This window comes from Heterodontus francisci, chromosome 41, assembly GCF_036365525.1.
Source record: "Heterodontus francisci isolate sHetFra1 chromosome 41, sHetFra1.hap1, whole genome shotgun sequence".
In the NCBI taxonomy this organism is placed as follows: domain Eukaryota; kingdom Metazoa; phylum Chordata; class Chondrichthyes; order Heterodontiformes; family Heterodontidae; genus Heterodontus; species Heterodontus francisci.
The window spans coordinates 22,938,257-22,960,440 of NC_090411.1; the positions used below are offsets into that span (position 1 = coordinate 22,938,257).

The window sequence follows — 22,184 nt, forward strand, 5'->3', positions numbered from 1 at the left end:
ATTAATTACTTCCTTTTCTGCCAGAACTTCTCTGTGCGCCAACATTAAAGGATTATTTTTAATGTTCAGAAGCTTACAGAAAATAAATGCATGATTTTCATGGTTAAAAAACTTTTAAAACCAACGATATCAATGCAACATAGAAATATTCTCAGACCAAGCTATAAAATGCAACACAAGCATCTGCTTCGCTGCAAAACAGGCGAGGCTGAAAATTACATTGACCAGGCTGCTATGCAAATAAAGCACCCTGTATATTTACATACCACGCCCCCTGCCATTGTTCTTTTGCGGGTGAGCTGAACTGGAAGCGTCCTGAATTTGCATATCACCGTTCCGTTATCTGCATATAAACCTCTCGCGCCAGCTGTTGATTGGAAGCCAAGTCCCTAATAACATGCATGCGAACCTTCTCTTATCTGCATATTAACCTTTCCCGGGGAGTGAGCTGCCGCCCTCTGCAGCGCGCGAGGAGACCGACTAACACGAGCGAAGGGAGGGAAAGGAAAAGTCCCACCTCAACAAAAAAATAATTAATTACGTGCATTTAGGGGGGAAAAAAAATCACAAAGGGCAGTTGAAAGAGGGAGGGAAAGAGAATGCTTTTTTTTGGCTTAATTTGCATAGAGCGGTATTTTGCTCATTTGCATACACTCCACGCGCAGACGCCATCTTTGTTATGAAGAGGGCGTGAGATATCTACAGATAAACGGCAGTGGCGATAGTGTGCGGGGGCGGGGGGAGGGGGAAAAAAAAAGAAATTCCTAATGAAACGACGCTTTACCGCATCAGCAAGGTAAGCGAATTCTTAAGTTATTCGGTGAAGGAGTCCGGTTTATATTTATCAATGTGGTTTGCGTGTGCGTACATTGTACTTTTTATTTTCCCCTCGCAGGCAGCGTTGAGCGCTTTCGCCCCTGTGGGGCCGGCCTGGGCGGCCCCGTGCGTGCGCGCAGTGTTGCGCCTGCGCGGTAGCAGCAGCAGCACCGGAGCTGCATGGCTGCTGCACGAGACCACCAATGCGATTGCGCATGCGCGAGGCGCTCCCAGCCAAATCACCCAATACATACATAAACACACGCGCGGTTAAACTCGAGGTAGTTGCGGGAGTTTCTGCACCCCCTACTCCCTTCCATCCCCCCTTCCCCTTTTTCTCCCTGCTCTGTAGTAAAGTGGAAACTGCGCTGCAAGCTTCATGTTCAGGTAAGATTTAGTGTGGTTTATTGATCCAAAACAGCATTTATGTTTTGCATTTAATTATGCAGATGCAGTTTTTTAAAAAGTTTTTTTTTGCACATTTTAATCCCCTCCCCTCTTTTTTTCATCGCTATAAATTTGTGAGCTGACAGCAAATGAGTTAGCTCATGCAGCCCTGAGCTGCTGCATTGCTGTAGGATTCTTGCTGCATGTATGTTTAGCTTCCAGAACGTTGCAAACTATCACCTCACTTCTTCCTTGTACATGTTTATCTGTGAAAACAAGTGGTATTTCTGATTTTAGTAGTAATTCCTTGCACAGTTTAATTAGATTTGATGTAATGAATTAGTGCTAATTATCTGTTACTATGTGTAATTTTGAATGTTAACATGCAGCTGAGTGGGGGTCAACTCTGTGCTGCTGCTGTCTGTAATAAATGTCATAGAGGAACACTTACCTAATTTCTGGTTATCCCTCACTCAGTAGCTCGATTTACGATACATCTGAAAATTCTGAACAGACTGGAAACCTGTATACTTGTGCAGTCTGCGAACAGTAATTTGTGTGCACGATTCTGCTATGGGTCAACTGAGAGATGACCTCCAAGTCGCACAGTTCTTTTGTATATCTTTTTGACAAATAAAACCATTTATAACATTCTTTACCTATCTTGTTGATATTTGACACCTGCACCTAGATTGTTAACTTTTCATTGTACATTTATCCGTGACTCAGCATATTGTGCTTATCTGTTACAGTAAGTAATACTATGGAGTTTTCTTGATGTAGTATTAAGTTTGAATAGTTTTTGCTGTTGTAGATTTTTAATTTTTATTTTGTAAATTTCTGTCAAAGCTTCTACTTTGGATTGATCCCATCCCCTCAGGTGATAAATGAAGCAATTCCCTTTATTGTACTGTGACTAAAGACATTGAGCAACAGGCTGCTAGGCCTTAAAGCAACTCTGGTAGCCTCTGGGAGGTGTACGAAAAGACATCTCTTGGGTGGGAAGGGAGAACAGCTGGGGTTCTGCTCAGTGTCTTCCACAGTGCTGCAACCAAGAGTGGGAATTTAGCAGCATGTAGGAATTGAAGTCATATCATGTTAATGCACAGTTCTTCACTTTCTTAATGAAAACATATAAAAAAATTTGCGTTCTAAACAAAAAGAAAACAATCTTAAAATGCCATAAATCTGAAACAACTAGAAAATGCATCAAGTATGCATGAGTTGACATCTGGGAACGTTAACTATTCGAGGTGACCAAAACATAATAGCAACAGGACTAGGCCATTTGGCCCTTTGAGCCTGCTCTGTCATTCAATAAGATCATGGTTGATCTTCTACTTCTACCTCAACTATACCTTCCCGCACTATACCCATATCCCTTAATTTCATTAGTACCCAAAAATTTATCGATCTTTGCCTTGGGTATATGTGGACGTGTCTGACAGAGTTTACCTTTCAAATGCATTCTTGTCTGTTTTCAAACAGTAATTAATTACTGTGTTTCCAACAGTTTCTGTTTTGGTTGAATATTTTGCGAGCCGGATTGAATGTTATCTGATCATGTAAAGCGATATTTGAAGCCAGTTGTTTTTATGCTACACTTCAATAAAAGTTCAAAATCATAACTTGATGAGGCCTAGATTTGTAAGTGTTAATTCATATTGAATGACTTCAGACTAGCACCGAGGCAGGTTGTGAAATTGAATTCAATAAATCTGGAAATTCATGGAATTGGGCCAGAAAAAGTGACCTTGAATGCTGCTGGACTGTTAAAAGCCCAACTGGCTCACTAATGCTCTTAAAACATTCCATACTTGTGTAACGTTTATTAAGTGAGAAATTTTAATGTTGTTTCTCTTGTGTTCAAAATTCATGTTTTTTATATCCCTTAATCCAGTAGCAATTGCTTAAAATGATTGTGTAAAACATCAACAAAAGTTGGTCACTTGGTGAAGGAGCTTATGGAAAGAGCACTTGCTTACTGCAGCACAAGACATTAGGTATTTGATGCACCAGAAACGCACCAGGTGAAGTATGTTTCAGGACACCTTAGGTGTTTCAGTTTTTTTGTTTGTTGTCTTGCTGCAATTGTCTATTTCCTAAAGAGGTTTGAATTAGTAATGCCAATCATTCTAAATTCAGATGACGTTTCTGTCTCAATTTGGTGCAATAAAGCTGTTCCTGCATGCACCTTGTAAAGACATGGGAAATTCAAATTTGAGTAGTATGTGCACACTGAAGCTCTAGTGAACTACTGACATCTGCTTGAGAGAAAGTATTCAATAGAAAATACTTCAGTATTATGACTACTTGAAGATTATATTTACAAAGTGGAAGAAATGAGGTCAAACGGGAAGTGAAACACAAATATTAAACAATATGAAAGGTGAAATAACTTTTTTACCAAAAGGATTCGGTAGAAAGCATTCATGCATTTGTTGAGGTTCCAGGTCTCAGACTTTCATGAGCACAACCTTCACGGCCTCTTCAAAACATCACCCTGCCCAAGCCACTGGGTGCGGGGACGTATCATGGACGCCAATGTTTTTTCTATTAGTAGAAGCAAATGGTGTCAGTTTGAGGGATTTGTTTGATTCACACCCTCAGCTGTCGAAAACATTTTGTGGCTTATGGATAGCTTTAAGATAATTTCTGTCCCTCAGCTGCTGGTCATAGCATTGACTTTTTCCATAGGGCTTTGATGGTACTGGCATGGGTACTGATTGATAAATCTTTGGCATCGTTTGTGGGCAGTATATTCATGACCTCTTGAGTCAGCTGAATTAATTGGCTGATTTTTCAGAAGAGCAATCAAATTTTCGCATCTTTGAGAAGGAAAATGAAGAGTAGGAGAATCTCCAGTCTCAACGAGAGACTGTTGTGTGGAGGGTTTTGAAGTAAAAGCCAGGATTGCTACTCAGAAGAGATCCAGATACAACCTGGATGAACAAGGGTTCCATAATTGACCTAATATCGAAACAACAGTTCTTATCAAAGTCACAAATGATATCCTGTGTGACTGTGACAAAGGTAAACTTTCCCTCCTTGTCCTTCTTGACCTGTTGACAGCCTTTGACACAGTTGACCACACCATCCTCCTCCAACGCTTCTCCACTGTCATCCAGCTGCTCTCGCCTCGTTCCATTCTTATCTATCTGATCGTAGCCAGAGAATCATTTGCAATGGCTTCTCTTACTGCTCCCCCACCGTTACCTCAGTCCCCCAAGGATCTGTCCTTGGGTCTCTTTCTATTTCTCGTCTGTATGTTGTCCCTCAGCGACATCATCTGAAGCACGGCTGTTGTTTTCACATGTAGAGCTGACACACCCAGCTCTACCTCGCTACCACTTCTCTTGACTCTAAGTTATCAGACAGCTTATTCGACATCCAGTACTGGATGAACAAAAATTTCCTCTGTTAAATATTGTGAAGGCTGAAGCCATTTTTTTCAGTCCCCACTCCAAATTCTGTTCCCCAGCTTCCTCTCCCTGGCAATAGTCTGAGATTAAGCCAGTCTGTTTGCAATCTTGGTGTCACATTTGATCCTGAGATGAGCTGTCCTCATTCATGCCATCACTAAGGCAGCCAACTTCCACCTCTGAAACATCACCCGAGTTCACGTTCTCTCAGCTTATCTGTTGAAACCCTCATTCATACCTTCGTTAACTCTAGACTTGACTATTCCACTGCATTCCTAGCAGGTCTCCCATTCTACTTTGTAAACCTGAGGTCATCCAAAAAGCTGCTGCCTGTGTCATAACTCGCACCAAGCCCCTATAACCACTATGCTCGCTGACTGATATTGGCTCCTGGTCAAGCAACATCTTGATTTTAAAATTCTCATCCTTGCTTTTTAATCCCTCAATGGTTTCTCCCCTCCCTATCTCTGGAATCTCCTCCAACCCCACAACCCTTCAGGGTATCTGTGCTCCTCTCATTCTGGGTTCTTGTATCCCTGATTTTTATCGCTCCAACATTGGTGGCCATGCTTTCAGTTGCCTGGGCCACAAGCTTTGGAATACCCTCTCTATGCCTTTTCCTACTTTTAAGACATTCCTTAAAACCTGCCCCTTTGAGCAAGCTTTTGATTATCTGACCTATATCTCCTTTTGTGGCTCGGTGTCATACTTTGTTTTATAATGCTTCTGTGAAGTGTTTATTATGTTAAAAGCGCTATATGAGTAGTTGTAGTGGACTTACTTGCTATTTATGGCTGTATTGGTGAAAAATACCATAAGGCTGTTGCAATTAGTGGCGCAGTGGTTAGCACTGCAGCCTCACAGCTCCAGGGACCCGGGTTCGATTCCGGGTACTGCCTGTGTGGAGTTTGCAAGTTCTCCCTGTGTGTGCGTGGGTTTTCTCCGGGTGCTCCGGTTTCCTCCCACAAGCCAAAAGACTTGCAGGTTGATAGGTAAATTGGCCATTATAAATTGTCACTAGTATAGGTAGGTGGTAGGGAAATAGGTGGGGATGTTTGGTAGGAATAGGGGATTAGTCTAGGATTAGTATAAATGGGTCGTTAATGTTCGGCACAGACTCGGTGGGCCGAAGGGCCTGTTTCAGTGCTGTATCTCTAATCTAATCTAATTATGTCTAAGTCTTGGATATAAAAAAAATTGTGTTTACATGCCATCTAAGTACTGCTAGCCTTCAAACATCAGATTTTAAAAAATTCTTTCATGGGATGTGGGCATTGCTGGCAGGATAGCATTTCTTGCCCATCACTAATTGTCCTTGAGAAGGTGGTGCCAAGCTGCCTTCTTGAACAGCTGCAGTCCATCTGGTGCGGGTACGCCCACAGTGCTGTTAGGGAGGGAGTTCCAGGATTTTGACCCAATGATAGTGAAGGCGCTATGTTTCCAAGTCATGGTGTGCGACTTGGAGGGGAACCTGCAGGTGGTGGTATTACCATGCGTCTGCTGTCCTTCTCCTAGGTGGAAGAGATCGTGGGTTTGGAAGGTGCTGTCGAAGGAGGCATGGTGAGGTGCTGCAGTGCATCTTGTAGATGGTACACACTGCTGGAACTGTGCATCGGTGGAGGAGGGAGTGAATGTTTATGGTGGTGGATGGGGTGCCGACAAACGGGCTGCTTTGTCCTGGATGGTGTCAAGCTTCCTGAGCGTTGGAGCTGCACTTATCCAGGCAAGTGGAGAGCATTCCATCACACTACTGACTTGTGCCCTGTAGATGGTGGACAGGCTTTGGGGAATCAGGAGGTGGGTTATTCACTGCAGAACCCCTATCCTCTAACCCACTCTTGTAGCAACAGTATCTTTGTGACAACTCAAATTCAGTTTCTGGTTGATGGTAACCCCCAGGGTGTCGATAGTGGGGGATTCCGCCATGGTAATGCCTTTGAATGTGGAGGTAGATGGTTAGATTCTCTCCTGTTGGAGATTGTCATTGCCGGGCACGTGTGTCACGCAATTGTTAGTTGCCACTTATCAGCCCAAGCCTAAATGCTGTCTAGGTCTTCCTGCATATGGACACGGACTGCTTCAATATCTGAGGAGTTGCAAATGGCACTGTACAATTGTCAGTGAACATCCCCACTTCTGACCTTGTGATGGAGGGAAGGTCATTGATGAAGCAGCTGAAGATGGGCCTAGGACACTACCCTGAGGAACTCCTGCAGCAATGTCCTGGAACTGAGATGATTGGCCTCCAACAACCACAACCATCTTCCTTTTGTGCTTGGTATGACTCCAACCAGTAGAGATGAAATATGGCAAGTTTCTGGTCCAAGGAGAGGCTTCTGTTCCTCTCAGGATTTTAAATAAATGTGAGATGTGGAAGACTATTTTCTGAAGATGTATGGGCTTCCACCAGACATTGGGTGATGTTTGTGTACCCAGATTGATTGGAGTGATACCCAAGTCTCAGATGGTGAGGCTACTGCTGCAGTCAGCAGTTGATTTCCTAAATACAGCTGTAGAGAGGTTGAAAGTACTCTGAACAAGTGACCAGTGTGCAAATCAGCTGCGTGGACCCGAAAGCTCTGGAATTTCCTCCCTAAACCCCTCCAGCTTTCCTTTTTAAGATGCTCTTGAAAAACCTAACACTTTGACCAAGCTTTTGGTTACCTGCCCCAAAATCTCACCATGTGGCTCAGTGTTAAATTTTGTTAACACTCTTATGAAGTGTCATGGGATGTTTTTCTACCTTTTTAAAGCTGCTATATAAATGGATGTTCAGCAAGTGCTTATCAGAAAAGACAGGCTTTGTAAAAGGGCAAGAGCTAAATGCCTGGAAGCCTGTCTTGGGTTATTTTACAGCACCGCCAAAGGAAGTTAACGGGATGTTCTCTCTCTGCTGGAACATGCGATCGATGGAGGGAAGTTCTAATTATGCTGAAGTAGGACTTCCAGCCATTCACCTAGATCAGGAATTCTGTGCTGGATTTTAATGGCTCGCTCAGTACAGAGTACGAGAGAATCAGACAATCTCTAGTCAAGCAAATCTTACAAGATGTCAACTTCTCCATGTGAATCGTGTAAGCAAACTGTGGCACAAGTGGAAAAGCACACAGAATGCTTGATCAAGCTTTTTGTAGGAATTCTCCAGAAAGAAGCACTTTTAATGTTCTGGTTGGTGGCGGGGGGGAAGAAAGAATTATTTTTTTTGTTCCTTTTGGTCGCTCCTCTTCATTTGACAGATTTCCTGTAACCCATTTGGAAGCTTCTTTGTTCAGTGTCCTAAATGTAAGTTGTTACCTGTGTATGGTCTTTGTGTATTTCATGGGGCCATGTACACCTTTATCTTATAGATCTCTACATTTGAATCAACTTGCATTTTCTCCATTGTCTTGAAATTAATTCTGAAACCAGAATTCATGCAGTGCCATCCAGTTGTCACATCTGGGGTGGGAAGGAAAAGACAGTCTTGCTTGTAGACTGGTTTCCTGCCCAACAAGCTGGGATTCTCCACAAAATTAAAAAATGTGAGCATTCTGTATGCTCTTCCACCATTATTTTCCTCTTGTGCCATAGTTTGTTTACATGGAAAAGCTGACAGTCATCTTTTGAGATTTGCTTGACTAGATTATCTGATGTGCACGTAGGACAGACCTTAGGTCTCATTGGTTTTTGAGTTCCAGGAAATCATGGAGACAAACGTCAATTCCATAGATTCGCTGGGTTGTTACCAGGGATGAGGGGTTTTAGTTGAGGAGGGACTTTTTAAAAGGCTTCTAAAGGTCTTCTAAATTTTATAAGGGATTATTGTGAGGTAAATAGTGATGGTTTCTATTTGTCTTAAATTTTTGCCTTGCTGACCATCACAAAAATTTCCATGAGAGGTTAAATTATTTAAGAGCTCAGAAGATAATTATAGGTGAGGAAAACCATCTGGTTCATAATTCATCCACCCAGAATGACCCTAAAGTTCACACATTATATCCAGTTGTTTTTTAAATGAAGTATTTTCGCCTTCACTACTTTATCTGGGAGTCTATTCCATGTGTTGATTCTTCTATGAAGAAAAACTTACTGGTATCAGTCAAAAATTTACTGATTACTAGTTTAAACCCATGATATCTCTTTCATACAGTTTACAATTTTACACATCACTATCACCTCTCAGATGTGTCCTTCGCTGCAGAAGAACCCAAGTTTCCACAGTCTCTCTTCAAAACCCAGATCTCAAACGCTGGGTTATAACCCTCCTGGCTCATCTCTCCAAGGCTTGACTGTCTCCTTTGTCTGAGTGACCAAGCTCAGTGGAAAAAGTTTAACCTCCACGTACAAAGCTTCCTTCCCAGGCTGCTCTTCATTTCTGTAATAAAGGCAAAATACTGCAGATAAAAGCAGAAAATGCTGGAAAGGTTGATGACCTTTGGTCAGAACTTGGAGTTGGCTGTTTTATTCTTTGCCCAAAGAACTGAGGGTGTGCTCTAGAATGAGGACTTGATTACAGCAAAATGGGAAATGAACATATGACTGCTGAGGCTGCAGGTGTCATTAAGGTTCATGTTCTTAGATATCCTTCCACCCCCTCTGTTCTCTTTTTCCGTCCATGGGAATGACTACAATTACTATTTACCTACCAGAGACATGGTTGCTCTCCTTGTAATGCATGTAACCAGTAATATACAACATTGCGGATACTTGCAGTGGGCATTCCACATCTTTGGTATAAATACTACAAGTATATGTGCAGTTTTGCATATGGTTGACATTAGGGCACAATGAATTGATCCCAAATTGTAAACAAGTCTCCATAATACCCTTGCAATACATTACCTGCCTTTTTTCCAATGTTTTGGATGGATTACTGTGGAGGATGCATATTACTGACCTGTTCTTCCATATAAAGAGCTATACAATGGAAGCAGCTGTTAGTAATTGTCGTTACAAGATGTCATTACAACATTGGTACCAATGCATTGAAGATTCATTTAAGCCAATATACTGTTTGATAGCTGTGGTCTGAACTCATCACTTTGGCTCCCACCACTGCAGTGTTAGGAGAAATTTTGGAATCATTTATCTCTATCACCACAATTTGAAGAACAGAATCTCTAATTGTACTGGATTTATAAAAAACCTTTTTTTTACTGTTTCAGTTGAGAATATTGTAATATGAGCGTATCACACAGCCGGTGGCATGTTTTATGGAGATTCCAGCAACAGCATTGCACATAGGTGGCCCCCACACAGCAAACTATAAAACTAGCTCCTCTAACTTTGTTCAAGGTAGTGAATTTTGCACTTGTATCCTAATCCTATCCGTCCAAATTCAAGTGCTTGCTTACTTTTGTCCTAACTATTCCTTCTAAAGATCACTGTCTTCTCCCCACAAAGTGTCAGTTGCTTGAGGCTTTTGTTGTGATGCGTCATGTGCTGTAGTGCAGTATTATTTTTGGTCTGACTTGTGGTTTGAAATTAGGTTATTGGACTATCCTTGAAGAATGTCTATACCAAAAGCTCTTGGTTGAAATTTATCTTGCGTGAATGACGTATGTAATAGTTTTAGGAGATTCTTCACATAAAGAGATGCTTGAGGGTTCCAAAGGCTAATGTGTATTGCAATCAGCTCTGAAAGCCAATTGCTTTGCTTTGGGGAATAACTTTTTTTTGAATATTTAAGCCTTGAACGAAGTCTGGCACAACAGAGCCCTGTCCCACAATTTGAATTTTTCCATCTCACAATTTTAAAAAACTGGCTGCAGACGGTTTACTGGAGTTTTGTAGAAAATGTGTTTTTTGTGCAACTGTTACATAACTGTTGTGCAGCAATCAGCTCTGAATCAGTGTGAAGTACGATTGGCGTCTTGGTAAACACACAGTTAATTGTACATTTGCTTGTACACTTGATGGAGTGAGCTGTGTTGCTGAATGGTCGTTTCCTGTTGGCTTTCTATGGTCTTGAATGGAGCTCTTCAGGAGACTTCATTTATAAAAAAAAACCATGGAAACTAGCTGCAGAAATATATGTAGCATTTTAAACATCAAGGAAATATATGCATTAGTAGCCTACAAGTGAAGGACATCATTAATCTATTCTGAAGTGAATAATTTAATGAAAAGTGTTCTACAATTCTTGGCACTAGATATATCTGTGCATTCAGCCATCTCCACTTTTCCGATCTCTTGCTCATTTCTCTGCATCAGTTAATATCCTTGCGTCTGAGTCAGGAGGTTGTTGATTGGTGCTCAAGACCTGAAGTATGGCTTCAATGGTAGGCTGGTCGTAGTCCTAAGGGAGTTTCATTAGTGATTTTCTTTGGCCGTTCCAGTCATTTTAGGTGGACTTAAGATTTCATGGTCTTTTTCTGGAAGAACTGGTAGTTATTCCAGTATCCTGGGTAACTTTCCTACCTCGACAAATATCACCAAAAGATAGGTTAACTGGTCATTCATCTTACTATTTGAGTCATCTCGTTGTTTGTATAATGGTTACCAAGTTTGTTTTCACAATAATTATGTATATATGCAGTGCTTTTGAGATGTGATCATGCACTGTATAAAACAAGTTTTTTTTTCAGTACTGCAATTGTACTTCTGGAAGAAAAGAGCATCACAGGAACCAAGGGAGGGGGTAAAAATAAGCAAATGAGCCAAGGGAAGTCACTAAAACCAGCCTGTCTCTTTTGTGGACTTACTGTCGAGACTTGTGTTAATAACTGCCATGTTCGTGAGATACTGGAGGGCAGTTAGCATGCAGATCTGTACCCTGGTAATGAGCTAACTTCAGGGAGAAGACAGAAAAACTAGCCAACATTCCCATTTGTGACTGCTGTCTAATGACTGCCATTGGAAAGTGTAACATCTGGACATTGGGCGATAGAGGATTGTATTCATCAGTTTCCTACAGTTCACTACAATACTTTACCAAAGAAAGTCCTGAAAGACGAGTGTAACTATCCTACTCAACCACAGCTGAACCTGACCCTGTTCTTTCTTGATGCTCTTCCAACAGGAGTCACCGGCTAGTGATCAGGGGCAGGAACTGTGGCTGAGTTTTGTTTTTGCCATCCAAATTCAGCAGTGCTGATGCCGTTCTAATACTGTTCTTGCCCTGGCGAAAATCAGTTACTGCAGAACAGGCTGAATGGCTCACTGGATAAAAGTCCTGAAGTGGGGGAGCCGCAAATTGAGTTCTTTGTAATGTGATGTTTTTGAGACTATGTCCAATTGGGCTATCAAATTAGAGAGGGACTAATATTGATAGAAAACTCAATAGTAAAAGGAATTGTGCCAGAAAGGGAGATGCAGCTTATCCAGGAAACTATAGATCATTAGCATCATGCCATTGGTAGGTAAGGTACGAGAATCTTTCTTAGCAGATCAGATAATAAAACATCAAGAGAAGCAAAATATAGTAAGTACTCAGCATAGCTTTCGAAAAGGAAAGTCCTCTGTAACCAACCTTATTGAATTCTTTGAAGAGAATAGATAAGGGCAATGTAGTGGATGTGGTATACATAGACTTTCAGAAGGCTTTTGATGAGGTTCCACATAAGAGACGCATGACAAAGTTCAGGGCATGAGGAGTCAGTGCACAGGTGGCAGAATGGTTTGAAAGATGGCTACAAAATTGAAAACTGCCATGTTAAAGGACATTTCTTGAACTGGTAGAAAGTGGGCGAAGTGGTGTTCACAGGGATCTGTCCTGGGATCACTGTTGTTTACCATATACATAAATGATTTGGACTCCGGAGTTGGAAGTACGGTGTTGAACTTTGCCGATGGTACCAGAGCAGGATCAGTAGTTAACATGGTGAACTGCACTAAAATATAGGAAGACATATATATGCTTGCAGAATGGGCAGATAAATGGCAAATGAAATTCAAAAAAGCAAATTGTGAGGTTGTTCATTTTGGTAGGAGGAATAAAGAAGGCACTTGTTCCTCAGAAGACAGAAAAGACTAAATGGGTTAGAGGAGTCGAGATCTGGGAATATAGATACAAAAATTATTAGAAGTAGCAACAGTAGTTACTAAGTCCATAAAGAGTGTAAACAAAATGCTGGGGTTCCTTTCTGGAGGAATCTCTTTCTCTCTTCTCTCTCTTTGGCCTCCTTGTCTCGAGAGACAATGGGTAAGCGCCTGGAGTGGCTATAAAGGCCAATTCTAGAGTGACAGACTCTTACACAGGTGCTGCAGAAAAAATTGTTTGTCGGGGCTGTTACACAGTTGGCTCTCCCCTTGCGCTTCTGTCTTTTTTCCTGCCAACTACTAAGTCTCTTCGACTTGCCACACTTTAGCCCCGCCTTTATGGCTGCCCGCCAGCTCTGGCGATCGCTGGCAACTGACTTGTGATCAATGTCACAGGACTTCATGTCACGTTTGCAGACATCTTTAAAGCGGAGCCAAGGACGGCCGGTGGGTCTGATACCAGTGGCGAGCTCGCTGTACTGTCTTTGAGGATCCTGCCATCTTCCATGCGGCTCACGTGGCCAAGCCATCTCAAGCGCCGCTGACTCTGTAGTGTGTATAAGTTGGGGATGTTGGCCACCTCGAGGACTTCTGTGTTGGAGATGCGGTCCTGCCACCTGATGCCAAGTATTAGATTAGATTAGATTAGAGATACAGCACTGAAACAGGCCCTTCGGCCCACCGAGTCTGTGCCGAACATCAGCCACCCATTTATACTAATCCTACACTAATCCCATATTCCTACCAAACATCCCCACCTGTCCCTATATTTCCCTACCACCTACCTATACTAGTGACAATTTATAATGGCCAATTTACCTATCAACCTGCAAGTCTTTTGGCTTGTGGGAGGAAACCGGAGCACCCGGAGAAAACCCACGCAGACACAGGGAGAACTTGCAAACTCCACACAGGCAGTACCCGGAATCGAACCCAGGTCCCTGGAGCTGTGAGGCTGCGGTGCTAACTACTGCCGGCACTGGAGGCAGCGAAGATGGAATGAATTGAGGCGTCGCTCTTGGCTGACATACGTTGTCCAGGCCTCGCTGCCATAGAGCAAGGTACTGAGGACACAGGCTTGATACACTCGGACTTTCTACATGGAATACTTGCAGCAGAAAGCACTAAAATAAGGGGAGGCTTGATGCACGTATGAAGAAAGTAAATAGAGGGTATGGGGACAAGATGGGAAGAGATAATTGGAGTGGAGGATACTCCAAATAAGTGGCATTGACCAGTTGGGCTCAATTGCTTTCGTTTCCATGCTATAGATTCCATGTATTTATATGTTTTTGTCTGTTTAGGTCGCATGGCTTTAGCAATACAACTTTGTTGCTATTTTAAAAAACCCCAGAAGTTTGCAATTTTAATAGTTTCTTTACTGCACCATATTCAACATTTTAGGTACTTTTACATTTTTGGAGACCCACATCAATGTAGTTGATCCTAGGAATTTAGGCTTTGTGCTGCAGGCTGCTGAGAATTGCCAAAGATTAGCAGCTTGAAGACCCATTTTAAAAACCGGTTCTCTAGGGTATCAGTTTATGTGACTTGGCAGTTTTACTGCTAGTTAGCTTCTTAGGCACCCATGGTTCAAGAACCATCTCCACCAATGCAGGGATAATCTAATGCATTTTGGCGACCTCAAGCCAAATTTATAATACAAATGGATGGTGTTAACCTATAAAAATGCCTAAGTGTGCATATTCTTCATGAGATGCTGGGAAAGTTAACTTTTTATCTTTATTTGAAGACGCTTCTCGTGAACTGGGGAGTCTTGATCTGTATGTTGTACCCTTTCAAAAGAAAGGTCGGCCTTGCAACATTTTCCTATAATGAAGGATTTATTTGTTTAATTGTTGTTGCAATCTTTGATTTGTTACCAATTTCAAGAGTTTTGAAATGCTCGATGTAAGTTGTGTTTGAATAATTCATCCCAAAAATGCTTCAGCCTCATGTGTGTTATGCATGCAGGCAGTGCACCCAGAAAGACTCCTACATTTCATATGTATAATGTGCTGTGCATGTAAGCAATGCATCCAGAAGAACTCCTGTAACTTTTATGACTAATATATAGGTGCACCTTTTGAAGAGTAATTATTTAGGGAGCAAATGTTGTACTAAAATAAAATTATTGGTGAATGGAACCATTATCTGCGTAGGGTTACTGTAGGAATCTGAGTGCGCTCCAGACTAACTGTTTAACTGGGTGGGGGAGGGGCATTTAATTCTTGGTCATTTAATTAAAATACAAAAAATGTTGACTTGAGACATTATACACATTTTAAACTTTTTGTTTTCATAATTGTATTTATGAATTCCCTTGCTGGTTGCATGAGTTTGGAAGCCAGGACTTTTCAGTGTTTTTCCTTCTTTCAAGAACCCCCCCCCCCCCCAAATGCACCCCACTAAAAAAAAATACATAAATGGCATGCTCTGAAGGTATCCACTCAACATAATTAAGGAAGTGGAAGCGAAGTATAGTGACTTACAAGTTCTTCTGTAGTTTTAATCTTCATTGTATTCCATGTGAGAGCTGGACATCCCTTGGATGGCTATTTGGAGACTGCTGGTTAATCTCTGTTCCGATGACATTGAGTGCTGTTATTCCCGTAATCCCTTTCTTTGGGGTTGAGTATTAACTGATTGAAGGAAGAGAGCGCAACTATTTAAATATGAAATTAATCTTTTGCCAAAAAATATCTTATTTAACAGCTGTGCCATTGTGAGTTGAAACCTAATTTTCTAAAAATATAAATAGTGAGCTGCTGGATGCAGAGAGTGTAATTTCTTAACCTTTTTTATGCAATTAAAACTGCTGACACTTGGCATGCTGTAGGTTTATTATGCAAATAATCTTCCCTGATCTGGAATGATAGATATCATCCAGAATGTCATTTTTAATTCTGCATCTGTATGATACAAAACTCATCCCGGTGTGGCATTCCCAGTGACATTTTGGGGGAAATGGGACTAATACTTTAGTTAAATACATGTTTGTTGTTTTATTTTACTTAAAAAGAAATTAACAATAACAGTTTTTGGAATTGCAGTGTTCTAGTAGAATTAGATTTTCTAAGTGCTAAATAAAATCCAGGAGTAAGTAAAATAAATTATGTGGGTGGTTTGGCCAGTTCCCACTGATGACGTGTGCCCCTGAGATAGCAGCTTTCTGCACTGCAGGCAAGGCAGCCATTTTGTGCATTCTGCTGAGACTCTGACTTCCTCCATTATGCAGGGAGCTCAGCAGCTGGAATCACGTGACCAGAGATCTTTTAGAACCCCAGATGCCTCCTTTTATCTGTCTGCTTTTCTTAATCCAGTCACTTCAACACACAAAATGTAGTGTGCGGGAGGGCCTCCTTGTAATCTGAGAATTTATCTTGCAGCTGCTAATTGTGTAGTGCCTACGTAATGTTCTATGTTCTTGATGGTGAAGGCTATTACTGTTTGTACCATTTTTTACATTTTTTTTTTGTGTTTGTCTAATATACCTCATTTAAAATTTGTTTTTCATGAATAGGTGGTTCAAAACTAGACTTAAATTTCTACCCACTCAAACTCCTGGTGGGGGGAGGGGGAAACCAGGAGACTGATGTGAAGCTGCGTAGCCATCAGTAGATTTTTTTTTAGAAACTGGAGCAAAAATATCTCTACCACTATGTTCACTTTGGGAAGCTGTCCTTTGGTTTATAACCTCAGGAGGCAAGGAATAAAAAGACTTCATGCCGACTATTGAGTACATTTTTTTTCTGTGTGCATTTTTTTCAGGGATCCATTTTAGCAGACAATTCACCGCCACCACCACCATAGAAAAGCTCACTATCCAGTTTCTCAATTACTTAACTCATTTTATTTTTGGCAATCTGAAGGAATAGTGCAATATGATCAATTTGGCTACACTGCCATGATTAATATTTCAGTGTGCTTAGTTAATTTACTGCATGCAAGTGGCAAACGTCACAAGTCCTTCAGTGTTTTAACCAATGTCCTACAATTGACCTTGCATTTCTTTCCAGTTGTATTCCCAGTAAACTTCTCCGAAATTTTATTTATTGACTTGGTGTGTTCTCTACTTGTCTTGTTTGTCTTGCCAGTTTTGCAATGTAACATTCGAACTCCTTGTGGTGTTTGATAGTCATTTTATTTTCAGAGTACTTGTTGCAGTATAACTAGACCTGAAGTAAAACAGACTTAAAAAAAAAATGCAAGTTACGGTATGTATATATGTCCGTATGGTGCATATAGAGCACATGTGCTATTATAGAGGATAATGCATGGTGACCAGTCTGCTCTTTATTTCACAATTGCGAAGACGTGTTCTAACTGACGGGTTCTGTGAGAGTGAGTCATCTAGATCTTTCTCACCAGTGAAATCCAGTGAAATGAAAAGCAGATTGTGCTGCTGGCTGTGTACTTAGCATAGTAAGTGAGGAAATGGAACCAAGAGGAGGGACTATTTCTAGTTTCAATAAAGCAAATTATCGTAGATGCACTGGTAATGAAAGCATGATGTAATTTAGATTTGAACTGTTGGATATTTTCAGTGCTGTGAAAATTGAGTAGAATAAAATATTGAATATCTTATTGCATGTAGGACTGTAATATTTATCCTGTGTATGTAAGTATTTTTTTTAAAGAATCTTTAATTTTAAGTAGAGGAACCTAGAGAGCACTATAACGTCAGATTTTGGGAGGGGTGGGGGTTTGGATAAGAAATGTTGAGGTTTTTTTGGTTTTAAGTGACTTAAATTTAACATGCTTGCTTAGAAAAAGCGATTTACAGTTCTTTTGGAAAAGGAGGGAGTCACACATGTATTGATTTGGGGCAGATATTCAAATAATGGGTTTAAGGGATTAGACTGGGAGGCAGATCTTGCATTTTGGCAATTTCCTCCTGTATGTTCTTGAAGTGGGGCTTTTTGTTTTTCTTTCTCACCCCCCCCCCCCCCCCCCCCCTGCCCCCCTTCCCCCTCCCTCTGGTGCCTGCCGGTTCCAACAGCCGTCTGGCTCATTCTGGCAGCCTGTAATCTCTGGCCTGGATTTCTAGGAAGCAGCAAGCAAACTTGCACAGTCGAATCCTGCTTGCTAATTGCCTAGTGTGACTGGCAGCTGACGTCAGTGAGGGGCCGCCTCCAGACACATCTGCTACACTGTAGTTGCATATCCAACAATCAGAGCTTGCTGTCTGCTGGTAAGTCCTGTTGTTAATGTGGTTGTGCGCTTGCAGCTATCTGACTGTAGCAGGCAAGGAATATTGTGCACACATATATGTACACGCACAGCCAAACATACACACCCACACCCCAGCTAAAGTAAATCATTGAAGAGTGGTACTGCAGGGCAGGAAACCATTTTCTAGCTGTTCTCTACAGAGAAGTAACTTTTTGTTTGAGGTGGGATGAAGCTACAGTAACCTTACTGCCTGTGCCTCTGCAACCTCAAAATGGCTGACAGTTTTTGTGGCTGTTACCCTCTTGCTAAAATGCCTCAGGAAAGTTCCTGTGGTTTATTTGTGGAAGTGCAAATATCACATGTCAATTTTTATGTCAGGTAAAACAATATTCAATATCTATAATTTTTATCTGTAAACATCGGACCAGATAGTTTTTCTCTTTTTTTTTCCTCCTTTTCACACTGTCCTTCCCTCCTTTCTCTCTCCCCCCCCCCCCCCCCTCCAAATTATTGAAAAATTTTAAATAATTTTACATGCAAACAACCTGTAAAATTTTAATATAGTGGCTCATGTTTTGCTGTGTGTGTCTCCTTAAATGTTAAGTGCTATATTTCTTGGAAAACAACTGTTTTATATTTAGTGCACTGGAACCTGTATAAAACGGTCACCCTTCAGAAGGACCAAAATGGCTGCTAAATGGAGGTTCAGAACCTACTTAAGCAAAACCCTTGCATTTGGGACTGTGAAAAATGGCTGTTAAAGTCAAGTGGTTGAGCGTTAATGTGACATTCACAGGACTTAACCCATTCTCAACTAGTGGAACATGTACAATTTATGACTTCTAATCCCTGGTAAGTAGTAATTGTGATCATTTTCAGATATGTTTTTGTCTTTATTTTTTTGTGGGATGGGGTTGCGGGGGGGTGGGGGGGGGGGGGTAGACATATAATGGGAATATGTTGGTTTAGTTTCAGTCTGTTACATAACCAGAAAGAGAGCTGCATTTTATATATATATATATAAAATAATATATGGGGGGGTCAGGGTGGGGGGAAGTGGGGGAGGGTAGTTGCAAGTAGTAATTTATTTTGAAAGTGAAGGAATTCTGAGTGTTGCACTGTGCTGAAATCCAGGCTAAGGCAACTCCAGAACAAAGAATATTGTAGATCTATGGTAGATTGGCTTTTGTGTGGAACAACTCAGCTGTATCTTCCCTAAAATACTTGTAATTTTGTAGCCATGCGTGGGGGTGGGGAAGGTGTGATGTGGGAACTAATTAATGTTGTCCAGGTAAGACCTTTTCATTAAGCTTGTGTTTTAACCTTTTTATACCTCACTGTCCAAAACAATTTTATATTTAAATATTTAGACCAGTCTCTAAGTTATATTTGGGTTAGTAATTCGTGGAAATTTCCTTTGATGCCAGTTGACCAAACACTCTTCCTTTTACATAATGTTTATGCTAGTGCCAGGATCATCTTCACAGCCTTCAGTGCTGCAGCTTCTCTCAAGGCTCCAGGATCTTCTCATTTGGGTCTTCCCATACGGTATTTTTTTGAAATGCATTTCATCTATCACATGCTTTTATGCAACAAAAAAGCCAAATTGCCTATTTGCCCTGATTGAATTCGAAGTCCATTATATTTTTCTTGTGATATTTTTTTAAGTTGACTCAATTTTTGACTGGTGGCCTTCCTTTCTACTCTGAAATTTGAAATTTCACAGGGAATTCTTTGACATACTCTTCCCTGAAGCCATTGTTTTTCTAGTACAGCCAAATACAATTTAAAAAAAAAAATTGTACTCTGTGCTGTTGATTATTCCTTCCTTCATGTTCATCCCTGCTGCCCACCCCCAACAAAAACACATTGATGTATTTTTTTAAATTAATGGTATGAACACCCAGCTGCATTTGAGAACATTCTACACTGATTTGTGGTTGAGACACTAATACCAATTAGTACTTTTGCTTTTGTTAGCTTGTGCTTTACTAGTAACCTGCAAACATGACCTTGAGGGCATAGTAGCTGTATTCATTTTGTGGTAATATAACTGTTCATCTTTCATTCATTATAACCTTTTGTGTTACCGTGCCATATTAAAGCCTTAGTTGACACAGTCTATGAGCATACTTGAGTAACAATGATGCAGAGAACATCAGTATGTGTCAGGATTATGCATTCCAAAAGCACTAATCAAGAGCTAAAGTTGCCTAATGGATGAAGTTAACATTTTTTTAAATAGTTATTCGCGAGTACATTGTTACTTTTGTTGAAGGTATCTTTTTATTGCCATTTTGATTGTTGCCCCCAAAAAAGTGACCGCCTACATACATAAGACATCATAAAATGCAGCATGTTAAATACAGACAGTAGTAAGCAGGCCTGCCTGCCAGTATCTCTTATCTAACTGTTAAGATATGACTGTCAAACATTACAAAATCATGGGAATGTGAAGTATTAACCAAGGTAATACTCATTAGCCATAAGTAATCATTTCTTTAAAATGGAGATAAACTAAAAATTTGTAATATATCCAAGTCCTTTATCAATATTTAAACCTTTTTTTAGATTTGTGGCAAAATATTTGCTTTCAGTACCATTTACCAGTCTATGTAATGCATCTTTGCTTTGGTCTGTGATTATCAATGCTATTACCTCATGTCAAAAAAATTATATTTTCCATGTTATATAACTTCATAGTACTTTTGTTACACATGACTTTGTTACACATAGCTTTCAAAGTAATTGTATTTTTATGCCTCTGAAAATAAAAATGTAACAAAACTGCACAAATATAACCATGCTTTTGTAATACCAGATTAAAATATGTAAGGGATATTTTAAATATATATTATTGTTAATGATCTAGTGCACTCTTGTCAGTTATTGAAGGTTTTTATCTTTGTACTGGGATGTGCCAGTTTCAAAAAAAAATTCATAATGACATACTTTTTTTCCTTTAAATTTAAAATAAGGTTTTGTTAAAAATTAAAGCTGCAGCATTAGTGGGCTCTTTAGTTATTAGACAGTGTACAACTAAGTGTACACCTGTCATTGAAAGCTAACCCCACTGTACACCTGGAGAGTGACATGACATGCTATGTAATGCTTTCAGCAGATTATATGGTATCATCAGTCAAAATGTTACTTATGATCCGATGATTTCAAAAGACACATAGGTGGTTAATTGATCACTTGTTAAGACAAGTGGGATCCAAGTACTTCATTGGCTGTGAGCGTTTTATGACCTTTTGAGGTTGCGAAAGGCGCTATAGAAATGCTAGTTCATCTTTTCTTTACTGAAGTAAGTAACGTGCTCTATGGATGTAGCAAAAGGCAGTGTTTTAATTTAAAAAAAAAATAGAAACTTATTGTTTCTCCACTGTTTCATGCAACTGCATAGTGTCACCCACAATGCAGAAGTTGTATATTTTGATTTGCCCTTGGAGGTATGTATTGCAAATATTAACAATTGAATTACTCAAAGTCGTCATCTTACTGAATTAGAGGATTTTGAACGCATGTTTTAATGACCTGACATAACATCTCATTTGAACTGATTTTTAAAAACTCCTCCTCTTGCCTACTATGTGTTAAAGCCTCCTATTCTGGTACATTTCAGTCAGCTTTCTATGGCCAAATAAAATAATAACTTGCCAATCCCATTCCAGGTGGCTTGGAGATTGTTCGCTGAATAGACAACTGAAAGCTTTCTAAGTAAGCACCATATGCATATTACTGTCAAATGTGTATAGTTCTCATGCAGTATATTTTACATAAATTTGAATTAATTTGTGCAATTGTTGCAAAACGAAATACACAATCACAGTGCAAGAAGTTAATCGGGGTATTTCACACTATTCTGTCTGTCTGGGGGGGAAGGGAGGCAGATACATAATTTGCCAGATTAGCCACTTGTGAGACAGCCAGAGCCACGATAAAACCAGAACTTCATTACAAGGTGTACTCTTCAATAATGGTGCTCCTAAAGTGATTAGCAAGAGGAAAGGAGGGCAAATGGGAAAAGTTCATTGTCAAATGGAATTCAGACCCAGGTGACCAACACAATAAAGCTGTTTGTAAATTGTACCTTATTTTATGTGCTTCTATTGTATCCTGCCTTTTAAATAATCTATCACTAAAAAGTTTAGTGAGTATTTCTGCCTAACTGGCAAATGTTTAAAAAAAAATCTGCAGCTCAATGTGCAAACTGATAGTAAATTTAGTTCCTGCATAGTTGACCAGTTCTTGTCAAATCCTTGTCTGCACAATTCATATTTCCAGACCTACTGTGTGAACTTCACATATTTAAGATGGTCAGTGTGTGAATTGATAACAGTACAAAATTGCATGCCCTGACAGGTATGACCAATTTGCATGATTGTGTTACATATAAAACCAAGACACAGAATAAATTATTTA

General features: G+C 40.3%; 1 protein-coding gene across 12 annotated transcripts in view; it reads left to right on the top strand.

The window, feature by feature from the left end:
- The first annotated feature begins 381 nt into the window (after window positions 1–381).
- Window positions 382–22,184, top strand: part of LOC137353345 (activating transcription factor 7-interacting protein 1-like) — a 212,556-nt gene continuing 190,753 nt past the window's right edge. For 2 of the 12 annotated variants that reach the window (XM_068019510.1, XM_068019511.1), the window contains exons 1-2: window positions 17,083–17,205; window positions 18,401–18,611. The gene's annotated coding sequence lies outside the window, so the exon portion shown is untranslated. Of the gene's footprint in view, window positions 797–845; window positions 1,204–17,049; window positions 17,206–17,754; window positions 17,779–18,400; window positions 18,612–22,184 lie in introns of those variants that run through there. The other 10 variants (XR_010969843.1, XM_068019508.1, XM_068019499.1 and 7 more) reach the window with 7 other exon arrangements.